Source organism: Natrix helvetica, assembly GCF_964273705.1.
Source record: "Natrix helvetica genome assembly, chromosome: 2".
Taxonomy (NCBI): domain Eukaryota; kingdom Metazoa; phylum Chordata; class Lepidosauria; order Squamata; family Natricidae; genus Natrix; species Natrix helvetica.
Genome location: NC_138552.1, coordinates 266,893,187 through 266,906,838, shown reverse-complemented (window position 1 = coordinate 266,906,838; position 13,652 = coordinate 266,893,187). Strand labels below are relative to the sequence as shown.

General features: G+C 41.6%; 1 protein-coding gene across 13 annotated transcripts in view; it reads left to right on the top strand.

Annotated features, from left to right (window-relative positions):
• HMBOX1 (homeobox containing 1) overlaps positions 1–13,652 on the top strand; it is a 137,793-nt gene that overhangs the window by 34,973 nt on the left and 89,168 nt on the right. The gene's annotated exons all lie outside the window — the stretch shown is intronic.

Here is a 13,652-nt window from a genome sequence, read left to right as displayed (position 1 = left end):
CTAAAACCATGATGGCGAACCTATAGCCCGCGTGCCCAAAGTGGCATGCAGAGCCATGTCGCCTGGCACATGTGGCGTCACCCGTTCCTCTACCTGATTTCTGGCGCGTATGCGCACACAATGATCATCCTGACCTTCGTGTGTGAGGCAGTGTCGGAAACTGGAAGAGCTGGTCTTCTGTTTTTCCAGTGTGAGCAGGCACGCCAGCCAGCTGATCATCGCGGGTGCATGTGTGCCAGTAATCGGAAGGGTAGCTGGCCGGCACGTATGCTTGCCAGAAACCAGAAGTTCATTTTCCGGTGCCCCCTGGGCAGCTCCTCTTCCGGGTTGTGGCCCAGATGAACACATGCGTGTGAAATGAGCGCCCATGCTCCCAAGAGCTTTAGAAAAATCAGGAAAGAGAGTCTTTTAAATATCAGTTCACCATTTAAAGAATTTGAATGTTTTCCTTTATGTGTGAAAAATATTTTTCTCAGTGTGAAAACACAGATCTATAATAGCAAGAATGTGTTTTCCATCTCTTTTGATAGGTTGCATTTTCCTAGACAAGTATGTACGTTTGAAAAAAACAGAGCTGGAAAAAAATGAAGAAGAAATAACCAAATTCAGTGTTTGCTCAAATATCTTCCCTCTAACAAAAAGTTAGACCAGGCCAAATGCTGGCACTCTGACAAATCAGCCATCAATAGACACGTAGACATTAACAACATCTATAGGCAATGCAAAAGAAATAAACAACCATCCCAAAAGAGAACAAAGAGACTCCAGTACTTCTCCACCAGTAATAAGCAACCACATCAACGTAGATTAACTCCAGGGTTAACTTCAGACCTACAATTAAGTAAACAATACCCCAATCAAGAAACTCCCAAAGAGCCGTCAGTGAACAGCCCAATGAAAGATTGTCTAAGTCGAAGACCATCACCCCATCCACAAAGACAAGCAAGACACCAGAATATAAACTGCCAGCAGACAGCATTCCTTACTAACACTGATGATGTTACCTAGTTAGGTTAATCAATGAAACGTCTGTAAGAAAACAAGCAAGCTCAGAGAGCAGCAAGGACCCTTCATTTCAACTCTGAGCTACAAATATTCTCCTTTAAAGGTGTGTAAAATCATGTGTGGCACGGAGAAGATGGGCAATGAGAAGTTTTTTCCCCTCTCAGACAAAACAGCAGGATCAGGATTCATCTAATTAAATTGATTGGAAGGGGGTTTAGAAGTCAGAGGAAAGTATTTTTGCATATAGTACATAATTAACCTGTAGAATACATTACACAAGATGAGGTGATTAAACCATCAACTTGGATGGTCTAAAAGGGAATTGGAGCACATATCTGTGGAAGGCTATTCGTCTTGAAGACTTATTGTTTCCCTTAGATTGAGGGCTTCTTCCAAATACCCATTGCAGAAAGAACTGATGGGAGAGGATCTGCCTCTTGCTTGAGAGCACTCTGGAAACATCTAGTGGTTGGCCAGTGGGAAAAACAATTTCTAGATTAAGATAGACCTTGACTTGATTTATCAACAATATTCTAATGTTCTTGCATTGTTAAAAGTAAATGAGTTGGATTGGTGTCTTCTCTTTATGTACCCTGCCACCCCCACCGCATGCATTCTGTCAATAGTATGAATGAACACTTCTCTGTCACACCTGCCACCTGGAACAGTATATCACCTGAGATTAAATTTCCACTCCCTTTTGGCTTTCCATAATGCCTGGAAAACCTGGCTTTTCCCCTGGACATTGGCCAGGGTGCTTAATGAGTCAGCTGCAATAGTTGGGAACTGATTATGGACTAGCTTCAAGTATTTTACTTTTTCATTTTTTTTTAAATTTTATCAATTTATGTTTTTTAATAGCATCCTGTGTGAGCCTTGCAGTTTGGGCAACCATACAAATTAATTAAATAAACAAATAAGGCATGGATTAGATTTCAGCACACACATATGTCAAGGTATATAGATTATTTATTTCCACTTCAGAAATATTTGTCTTTCTATGAAATTCCAACTTATAAATGATACATTCTTATGCAGAGGCAGTTCATAAGGTTCATAATATGATGTTTATATTGTGTTTAAAATGTCAGGAATTGGTGTAAGATTTGTGTATGTATGATTATATTATCTGAGGTTATTCTTTGGATTTCACAGGTTGAAGAATTTTTTGTTTCATCGTGCATGATTGCTTATGTGTTACTTGAACTGCCTTTATTATTTACATTGGCTCTAAAATTGTTTTCCTGGCATAGGCATAGGCTATACCATTGCCACTGTCCTTACATATTGCTTCTCAGAAATTTTAGAAGTCTAATGACTTGAAAAGCTTAACATCAAAAGGCAGTTTATGATGTTTGCTGTTGCTCAACTTGCCATTAATAAATTTCAGATATTAATAATATCAGATTTCAAGTTGAAGAAGTCCCAAGTATTAGCATGTTTAATTTCCATTCCCTTTTGTTGTTGTTTATTGATTATAATCTGTTATCTGCTACCTCAAACTGAAATTATTGTTTAAAAAAAGAAATACACAAACTCTATGTATGTTTTCCCACAGTCTTTCCAAACGTTATTAGCAGATTGCAATTCTCAATGTGCTAGAAAAGGAAAAATGGATAAATTTGGTAACAGTGTTGGTCTAAAATTAAATCAGATTAATTTCCCCCCTGGTTCTGCCTACTTCCTTTTGCTTAGTTTTTGATCCATGAACCTCAGATTTCTAAATGCATTCTGTGGTCTTAAACATTTAGGTAGCAATAACACTTAGACTTATATACCGCTTTACAGTGCTTTACAGTCCTTTCCAAGCAACAGAGCCTAACAGAGCCAGCATATTGCCCCCAACAATCTTGGTCCTCATTTTACCACCTCGGAAGGATGGAAGGCTGAGTCAACCTTGAGCTTAGTGAGATTTGAATTGCCTAATTGCAGGCAGGCAGCGGTCAGCAGAATAGCCTGCAGTACTGCACTCTAACCACTGCGTCACCATGGCTCATACGGTGTATCATAGATACTCCTAAATTTAGTTTAGTGTGATATGGTTAAGACACCAGGCTAGAAAGTGAGTGACTGTGAATTTTAGCCCTTAGTCATAAAAACCAGCTGGGTGACCTTGGGCCAGTCACTCGCTCTCAGCTCAACCCACCTCACGGAATTGAGGGCAAAATAGGAAGGTGTGTTGGATATGTTCACCGCCTTGAGTTATTTTATAAAAATAATAAAGAGAGAACATACATACATGCATGCATGCATACATACATACATACAATACTAAATGGCAAGTTTCTAGAATAAATTCCTATTTAGGAATATTTAGGTACCTCTTGCATTTCTTGGTTGCGCAGTTTTGTGCAAAAGAGAAAGTGTATTTTTTGCTAAAAGTTGGTAGAACTATTTGTGAAACACTGCAGTTGTTCATGATAAAGTGGAGGACTTTGCCCTGCATGTAGGCACAGTACCCCAATTCAGTCCTTAGCATCTTCAAGGGGAAAAATGAACACAATACTAGTGAGAAGGAGGGAGAATTTGACTATCATATTCCCAAAGGACAGTTAAAATGGAGCAAAAGTTCCTCACAAAACGATTTATACTAGTTGACCTTTGAAGGTTCCAGCAGAGAACTGTACAGTGTCCTTGTGGAAGAATGAAAAAGCTTCATATCTCTGTGTTTTTGTCTTTACAGCTCCTAGAACTTTGACCAACTGGGCAGATATTCAAGTTACTCATCTGTTAAATTGTTCTAATAACTGAGCCTCTCTTGAGGCCGAAAGGCTAAATCTTGCAGACAGTCCTTCACTTCTGGCTTCAGATTGAAAGCCACAATCTGGATGTGGAACAGGGAGTCAGAGGGTCCACCTGCATTTCAGTAGCATATATCTCCCTGAAATGTCTCTGTGTCCAGCTAACTGCCCACAATGTTTGTCTTTGATGAGTGCCTTTTGCCAGTTCTGTTGAGAATTGCAGACAAATGTGTTCAGATGCTACAGTATTTCCCCAGGATTGGAAAAGTTTGCCTCTTTGAGCAAAAACGGGAAGGGGAGATGACTGAGAACAAGCTTCTTAACTCAATATTCGTAGTGTTGTCAGAAAGCTTTCTTCTGAGTTGGCTCTATCATATATCATTGTGTAACACAGCCAAGAGTAGCCAGTGTGCTGCTTTCATATCCCTCAGTTAGTGGGATTTTCTAAATTGGTAGACCATAATTGGTTCCTTTTTTAGTGGTAATAAAACTGCAACGGGGAAAAATATTAATAGGAAAAAAGGTGGAAAAATAGGCGGGCATAAAAAGGTTTAAAATATCGTAACTTTTTCTCAAACTTCCTCTGCCAATTCAAACCACTGCAAGTCCCTCATAACAATTCGACTGAACTCAAACTTGGTTCAGAATTTTATCTTCTCTATATATAAATGCCAAATCCACTCACTCATCATGAAATCTCCAGAACTGTAAAGCCTAAAAACTTAAAGTTTGGCACGTATGTTCCTCTTGGCTTCTAGGTGCTCGCTAAGAAAGGATTTTTTGAAATGACCATCAGATCATTAGTATTTCTTATACAGCATTTATATATATAGATTAACATGGTCTGATGCTAAGGAGTTAGACGATCTACTCCCGCTCCCCATCTGAAAATAATTCTGTTCCAACTGCCATTGGGCAAGGGTGTGACCAGCGTGTGACTCATCCAGCCTGTGGGCTGGAAGTTTAGACAATGGGGCCAGCCTGAGGGAGAGAAGGGGATAGGAGAGGATCTATGGGGCCAGCCTGCGGGAGAGAAGGGGATAGGAGAGGATCTATGGGGCCAGCCTGAGGGAGAGAAGGGAATTGGAGAGGCCTCTGTGGGGCAAGCCTGAAGGAGAGAAGGGGATAGGAGAGGATCAATGGGGCCAGCCGGAGGGAGAGAAGGGGGATAGGAGAGGAGAGGCTTCTGTGGGGCAAACTGAGGGAGAGAAGGGGAGAGGAGAGGACGGTCATTAATTTTCAAGCTGTAAGTGTCAATTTATCAAGCCCAATCACATAGTTTCATAGCGGAGCACCGGTGCCCAGCTAGTTAAACTATAAAGCTTTCTTGATAACTTAGACTGAAATGAGGTACATAGCATGCAAGGCAATCTGTATATTTAGAAGAAATAATAAAGTAATTACTTTACTTTAAAAGAAGTAATAAAGATGTTGAAATTTTTTTTTAAAGACTTAGCTTTTAGGGCTGTAACAATAGGCTGCAGTCTTACCAGTGACTCTCAATTGCCAGGTGTAGAAATGGGTTATTTTGGGGGGTCCTTGTGCTACATCTTGCTATGCCCCATGATTACTAGAGGCTGAATGAATCATGTTAAATGAGTCAATATGCTCAATTTTGCTTGCTTTGCATGATTTCCACACAGGGTGCTGAATTCAGCTTTCCTTGGGAAATAGTTCAAGTGACCTTGATGTAGCAAGGATGTATTTATTTTATTTTTGAGAAGAGAATGCTCAGCTTTGCTGTCTCATCATAACCTTCTGCTGGATTAAGACGTCGGGTCTTCTAAAATGCTTGCTTCTCTCTGTAATCTGCTCCTCTGTGGCAGCAAAGGGAGAGTCTCCGTTTGCAGCGCACTGTATGTTCTCTTCGATACCAAGGAGCCCATTTTTGCAAAGTCCATATTGACATTGGCATTTTTCCCAGGGTACTTAAGATGTTTTTGAAAACAGGGCATGAAGCGATCTTAGGTTGCTTCTCAATTCTGTGTTTATCGCTTTTCAGAGCATCTTGCTTTTCACTATCTCCTGAGAGAAAAAGCAACACAAGTCCAGCTACTACTAATTACGCTGGACTTTCTGGGTCTTATCTCAAAATGCTCTTCAAGTTCCTGGAAAGGATCGTGTTAGTTTCTCAGTTCTGCTCGAGAGTGTAGAGAAGGGAAGCAGGAAGTGTTTGCTTGTTTTCCCTTTAAATGTGGCTCTGATACCCTTGTTGCCAGTGTTTATGCTGGCAAGGAGCTTAAAGGAAAGAAGGCAAGAGATGTGGTAGCTGCTTTATTATATACACATAGAATAACCAAGTGACTGCTGAGTATAACTATGAAGACATATATCCAATGGTATTTGGTTGGCTAGCTTAAACACAGAACAGCAGGTGAAGCTTAATCCCGGTTCAGACTTCCTAATAAATTGCAGCAGGGCAGATTTTGGTTTTGGTGAGCTGCAGCGACGCAGTGGTTAGAGTACAGTACTGCAGACTATTTCTGCTGCCTGCCAACTGCCTGCAATTTGACAGATCAAATCTCACCAGGCTCAAGGTTGACTCAGCCTTCCATCCTTCTGAGGTCAGTAAAATGAGGACCCAGATTGTTGGGGGCAATATGCTGACTCTGCAAACCGCTTAGAGAGGGCTGTAAAGCACCGCGAAGCGGTATATAAGTCTAAGTGCTATTGTTATTGCTATTAACTTTAGGAGAAATAATAAAAAAAAATGCTTTAAAAAGTAGAAAAAAAAGTTCCGATCAGCTGTGCAACAATCAGAACTTGTCAGAACTTTTTTTCTATTTTTCTAAAGCATTTTTTTTTACTACTGGTTCGAATGAACCAGTAGCATTTTTACCGCTGGTTTGGGCAAACCTGCCCAAACCGGTAGCATTTCACCCCTAGTCCTCACCAAATTGAACTTCTCACTGACTGCTTCCCTCCTGATATCTGACTCATCATCTTTCAGCTCATTACTGTGTCTAGGACCTATTTAAAGTTTTTTTTTCTTGATCCTGTTCTTCAGAATTCTACGACGCCTTTTTTCTGCTTTGTAGATAACATTTCCCTAAATATTTCTTTCCTTCCCATTCTTTCCTCCCCAGTGGGGGGGAAATAAATGATGTAAAATAAAGTGGATCCTGTACCTATAGATAATTTATGTAGGCCAGAGAATTTGATTGTACAATCTGACAAATAATTGTTAACCTGATATGGAAAATAAATTCTCTTTCTTTTTTAGTATGTTCAGCCTGTGTTATTTGGAGAGCCTAGCTGCCTAAGGTGCAAACTATTAAAATTGATTCAGTTTTTATATACCATTTCTAATGAGATGGATTGTAAAACGGGTGCAAAGAATGGACAAGCGACAAAAAGAAACATCTTAAAGATGAATCATAATTAACTGATGAATTATGCTGCTGCTGGCCCTTCTCCTGGCCGCTGAGTTTGCATTAAAAGCTAAAAGTAAGGCCGGCTCTGTTGCCCATTTGCAAATGGCTAGCAGGATAAGCACACCCAGTCGTAAAAGTCTCTTTTACCAGAATACAAAATTAGTGAGATTGTCCCTACTCTGTTTCTTTTAAATATCCACCTCACAATGGCATAGTATGTACCGAATTTTTCAGACTATAAGAGGCACCAGAATATAAAACGCACCAGAATATAAGACGCACCAGAATATAAGACACACCAAGATTTTGAGGACGTACATTTAAAAAAACATTTTTGCACACTGCAGGCCTCCCAAACCCACTGCATGCCTCGTTTTTTGTGAAAAACGGGACATGCAGAGAGTTTGAGAGGCCTGCAAAGTGCTCCTGGAGGCTGGGGAGGGCAGAAAAAAAAAGCTCGTTTTTGCAAAAACGGGCCCATTTGTTTACAAAAAACAGGACATGCATAGACTTTGGAGGCTTGTAGAGTGCTCCTGGGCACTGCGGGGGGCAACAACTTACAAAAAAATGGCCCGTTTTTCACTTGTTTTTGTCCTCCCCCAGCCCCCCAGGAACACTCTATAAGCTTCCCAAAGCCTATGCACGTCAATTTTTGCAAAGGGGGTGGGGTTTCAGGCCGAAAATCCTGTAGTCAGTGCATAAGACACACCCGGATTTTCACCCTCTTTTTTTGGGGAAAAAGGTGTATCTTATATTCTGAAAAATATGGTATATTTCCAAGCAAAGCAGTGAACTGTAGCCATCTACCATTTTTGTAGGATCCACGGCTGTTCTTGCAAGTAAAGATAGAGCCTTACATTATGCTTTACAATGTGCTTCCCCCCCCCCCAGCTTTTAAACATTAAACCCAGTCAATGGTGCAGAGGGTCAAGGAAAAGATCTCGACTCCCTCCTACCTTTGCTGTGCTATATTTAGTATTATTACTGTTGTGAAAAATATTTCAAGCCACAGTTCATACATTCAAATACTAGAATGATATACAATGAGTATAAAAATAATCATGCCAGAAGAAAATATGCGATAGAAATGATACAGCAGATAATTTTAACGGAATCCTTGGAATGTAAGGAAGATTGGTTCATTCCCCCCCTTTTATTTTTTTCTTTTGAGTTAATGCTGATCCTGCTTTTGATTTGTTATATTATTAAATGTGATTGTATTATTTTATTGCAACACTGAAGTTGACGTTATCCTGTTGTCCTATGTTTGTTCACGAATCGTATGTTATTAAATTACAATGTTCTGCAAGGTTTATGACATTGTTACTATGAGCTGCTTGGACCAGGGTAGAAAAATAGCATATAATCAAACTAAAAGGAATTTGATTTGTGGAAGAGAGGCTCATAAAGGGTTATGACAGTGATGGCTAACCTTTTTGTTGTCATGTGCCGAAAGCACATGCACCTGCGCCCATAATGCAATACGTGCACACACCCCGTGTGTCCCGCCTTCCCATGCATGCAAATGCAACGCCCCCATGTGTGCCCTGCACATGCACACATGACCCACGTGCATGTGTGTGTGAGACCACCCCCCAAATGTTCCCCCCCGCTCATGCACTCCACCCCCCGCTGCCCATTTTTGGCTTCCAGGTTGGTGCAGGAGGCTTTCCAGGCCCAAAATGGCATGCAGCAGGGTCTCGTGCGGCATCCCCGCATTCCATTTTGGCTCCCAGGTTGGTGCAGGATGCCTTCCAGGTACAAAACAGGGCGCAGTGGAGTGGGCTGGGGCAACGGCTGATATGCCCGCAGAGAGGGCTCTGCGTGTCACCTGTGGCACCCCGTGCCATAGGTTCGCCATCACGGGTTTATGAGCATCATATCAGGTAGATATTTTTTATATCTAAATAAAATAGAGAAAAGGGTGGGCTATTGGCTCCAGGGTCTCCTTGTAGACTTACAGCCAGTTGACTAGTTGTGAAGAATTATTTTTCTAAATGGCTTATTGAATTGTGTGGATTCAGCTTCACTAGAAATAAGAATTACACTTAAAGAATTGTGCACATATTTACTGTGCAGAAGAACACAGGATATATTTGTTTCAAACAGGTGCAGATGTCTAGGACCAGCTACTGGCAGCTTTTCATCTGGGGTTTTTTTTTTTTTTTTGCACCATTATGTAGCTGAGTTGGAATAAACTGGAGCAAATTGGGCCTGGTAATCAGGGCAAATAAAAATTGATTGAGTTTTTAATTTCAAATTGGGCCTTGATTTTTAATACCCAGCAGTTCCCCAAATTAAGGGTTAAATATAGCTGTTAAATCACCATTTTAAATGTAAAAATATACTGACTCAATTAGGAATCATCAGGCGTTAATGAGAGAGAAAGTCAGTTGGCTGCAACCTTTTAACATTTTATTTTAAATGAAACAGTAGCTTGTGGGAGGAAGGAAATGCATAGTTGGTCATTCTGCATCAAGTCTCAACTCTGAATCCATCTTGAGCTATCCTTCTGAAATGAAACCAAAACAGCTACTCTCTTATGGAGCAGATGTTCTTCAGAGAAACTCTTAAGGCTGGGAGGGCAGCCTCTAAATTCACCCATAATACTGCAATGTGCTTCGCCTTTAATTACAGGCGAGAACAGGTGGACATAGAATAAAGAAGCTTGATTACTGAGAATGCTTAAACAATATTTCTTTCAATCGTGGATTAAGATGCATTCAGCTTATCAATACCTGTATCAATATCTAAATGAAAACAAACAGCAGCTCTTTGTGGCATGGATCCCAGGGTATTTGAGGGGATCTGAGGAGTTGTCTCACCCCAATGGGACCAGCCTGCCCCACTGATTTGAGAGGAAAGAACCTACTTCATATTCCATTGGCCGAAGCATTTTGACTGGCAGGGTCCAGGAGAAGAATCTTTTCTACTGTGGACCCCTCCACCCTCTGGAATATTCTCCCACCAGAGGGTAAGGTCCTCCCCCAGACTCCTAGCCTTCCAGAAGAGCCTAAAAACTTAGCTCTGCCCCTAGATAGTAGAGAAGAGCTGTACCCTCAGAAGGCCCATCGACTCGCTTTTTAGCTTTCAAGTCATTTTTTTTTCTAATTTAACTAGTTTTGTAGTATTGTTTATCTTTTATTTTATTGTAGGTTGCCCAGAGTTGCTGTATCAACAAGACCGGCGGCATGGAAATTTAATAAATAAATATCTTTCATATTTTTTTTTAATTAACCAAGCCCCAAACAGTTATTTGACAAACTTGTTTGTTTGTTTGTTTGTTTATTTGGGTTTATATGCTGCCCTTCTCCAAAAGGACTCAGGGCGGCGTACAACATTAAAACATTCGGGGTGTACTTTTCCACCCCGAACCACCCCAACGAGGCCGTCAAAGTGATGTCCCAGTGTGTGGAAGCCGTACGGGTCTGGATGGATGACAACCGACTCAAGCTCAACCCCTCCAAGACGGAGTGGCTGTGGGTCCCGGCCCCCCGGTTTAGCCAGTTAATCCCATCCCTGGCCATCGGGGGCGTACAACTTGCTCCCGTGGAGCGGACGCGCAATTTGGGCGTCCTCCTAGATGCCCGGCTGTCCATGGATGACCATGTGACAGCCGTGGCAAGGGGGGCGTTCCACCAGGTTCGCCTGGTGCGCCAATTGCGCCCCCTACTGGACCGGGACGCCTTACGCACAGTCACTCATGCGCTGGTGACGTCTCGCCTGGACTACTGTAACGCTCTCTACATGGGGCTTCCCTTGAAATGCACTCGGAGACTACAGTTGGTCCAGAATGCGGCCGCGCGGGTAATTATGGGGAGTACAAGGTACTCCCATGTGACACCTTTCCTGCGCGAGCTGCACTGGCTTCCTGTGGTCTATCGGGTGCGTTTCAAGGTTTTGATAACGATCTTTAAAGCGCTCCATGGCTCAGGACCTAGCTACTTGCGGGATCGTATCCTGCCCCATACATCCCTGCGACCAATTCGCTCGCACAGAGAGGGACTTCTCCAGGTGCCGTCCACCAGACAGTGCCGAGGGGCGGCGCCTAGGAGCAGAGCCTTCTCTGTGGCGGGCCCAGCCCTGTGGAATGACCTCCCCCCGGATATTAGGATTACCTCTGACCTCCGCTCCTTCCGTGTAAAGCTCAAGACCCACCTATTCCAAGTAGCTGGCCTGGCTCAACCATAGTTTAATCATATCACTCCTGACGGGTTTTAATTTTGTAATTTATTTAAGGGATTTTAAATTGTGATTTTAATTGTTTATATTCATTTGTCTACCTCCTCTACGTGTACGTCTACATTTTTGTGTATGTATTGTCCATTTTGTACTTATGTGTTTTTATTGTACGCCGCCCCGAGTCCTTCGGGAGAGGGTGCGGCTAACAAATAAAATTTTATTATTATTATTATTTATTATTATTATAAAAAAACACATCACAAAAGTTAAAAAAAAATTAAATACATATCCAAAAAACCAAACCGAATTTAAAAGACAATACATTTAAAATAAGTTAAAATTAACAGGCCAGGCCGGCTTGCTGGAAAAGCCAACTTTTTAGGGCGCGTCGGAAAGACCGGAGGTCAGGGATTATGCGAAGCTCCGGGTGCAGCTCATTCCAGAGGGAAGGCGGTCCCAAAGAGAAGGCTCTCCCCCTGGGGGTCACTAGCCAACACTGTCTGGCCGACGGCACCCCGAGGAGACCAACTCTGTGGCCAAACTGGTGTTCAGTGTGTCTCCTTTGAATTTGTCATCAGAGTTTTCATCTCCTGAGGGGTGTTGCCAGTGATGGTGAACCTTTCGGCACCGAGTGCCAAAAAGGGAGTGCGTTCATGCGTGCTCGTCTGGGATGCAATCCGGAAGAGGAGCTGCCCAGGGGGTATGCGCATGCTCACACTGGAATACAGAGGACCAGCTCTTCCAGTTTCTCACACTGCTGCACGCACAAAGGCCAGCTGACCATTGCACATGCATGCTCACCAGAAATCCGGAAGAGGAATGGGCAATGCCATGCGCGTGCCAGGCAACATGGCTTCGCGTGCTACTTCGGGCACACGTGCCATAGGTTTCCCATCACAGGGTGTTGTCATTAAGGTTTGAGGCTGAAGTTCCCTTCCCATAAAGCTCAGTGATTTTGGGAGAGTTTGTGACTATCACACAGGCATGTTATGATAATAAAATGAAAAAAAAAAAAAACAACTCCACAAAGGTATGTGTATTCTCTTAACATTATGGAAATGTAAAGTACTAGGCTAGGGAATAGAACTCAGTGGGAACCGTCCCAATGATTTATACATTAACATAAATAATCCAAAGTGAAAATTGGGAAATTGTAAACACTTGACAATTTTTTTGTGTGATTTACAGTTCCAGCATAACTTCTCAGATGTTAAAATATTAAGAGTTTTGAATGCCGGTCCTAGTTTGTAAAGTTTAATGAGTGGCTATGAATTCAATTTTTCTTGGAAGATTTGTTGTAAAGAAAACAAATTAAAGAAAGAGAGGGTGAAAACAGACTACTTATAGCAGTGTTTTTCAACCTTGGTGACTTTAAGTCCTGTGGACTTCAACTCTAGAAGTCCACAGGACTTAAAGTCGCCAAGGTTGAGAAATACTGACTTATAGCTTTGGGATAATCAGTTGCTTCTCAGATACTACTTGAAATTACTAATGTAATAGGCAAATTAAACACAGGTTATGCATATGCAATTCAGGGTACAATGGTAATGGTTATGTGGTTAGAGTCTTGGCTGAGGACTAGGATATCTACATTTAAGAAGAATATTTGTACCTTAGGGTTGAAATGAAGGGACCTTGGTACTCTTTGAGCTTGGTTGTTTTTTTGCCGATGTTTCATTACCCAAACTAGATAATATCATCGGTGCTACTAAGGAGTGGGGTTTGCTCTCAGTTTATATTCTAATGGTTTACCCTCTCAGTGTAGGTACAGCTGCCTTGGAGGTTCTTTGGTTGGGCTGTTTATTGCTATCTTGTTTGGCAGCTTCTTGATTGGAGTATTGTTTACTTCTTGATTGTTGGTCTGATGTCAATCTTGGAGTTAATCTATGCTCATCTGGGTGCTGATTGCTGGTGAGTCTTTTTATTCCCTTTTTGGCTTGTTGATTGTCTCTTTTGCATAGTATGGAGATATTGTTTACGTCTATTGATGGACCTATTGATTTCCTAGTTTTTTTTATAGTTGGCTTGGATTAGGATGGTCACAGTTTCCCAGTTGAAACTATGGTTAGGTCTGTCCATATATTGTCAAATTAAAGAGTTTTCATCATGTTTTCTGACTGCAAGTTGGTATTTATGGTTGCTCTCTGCTGGTCCTCTTCCTGTTAGTACTGCTATAAAAATATTCTGATGAGGTTATTAACATTGTTATTGAAGTCCATTATATACATACATTTAATTACGCATAGTTCATTCCTCTTAAAATTAAAACACCATGTTAGAATGTTTATGGAGATTCTCAGTCATCCAAGTCATGGTTGCCCCAAAAGTGCTTTTTCAAAAGGCAACTGGA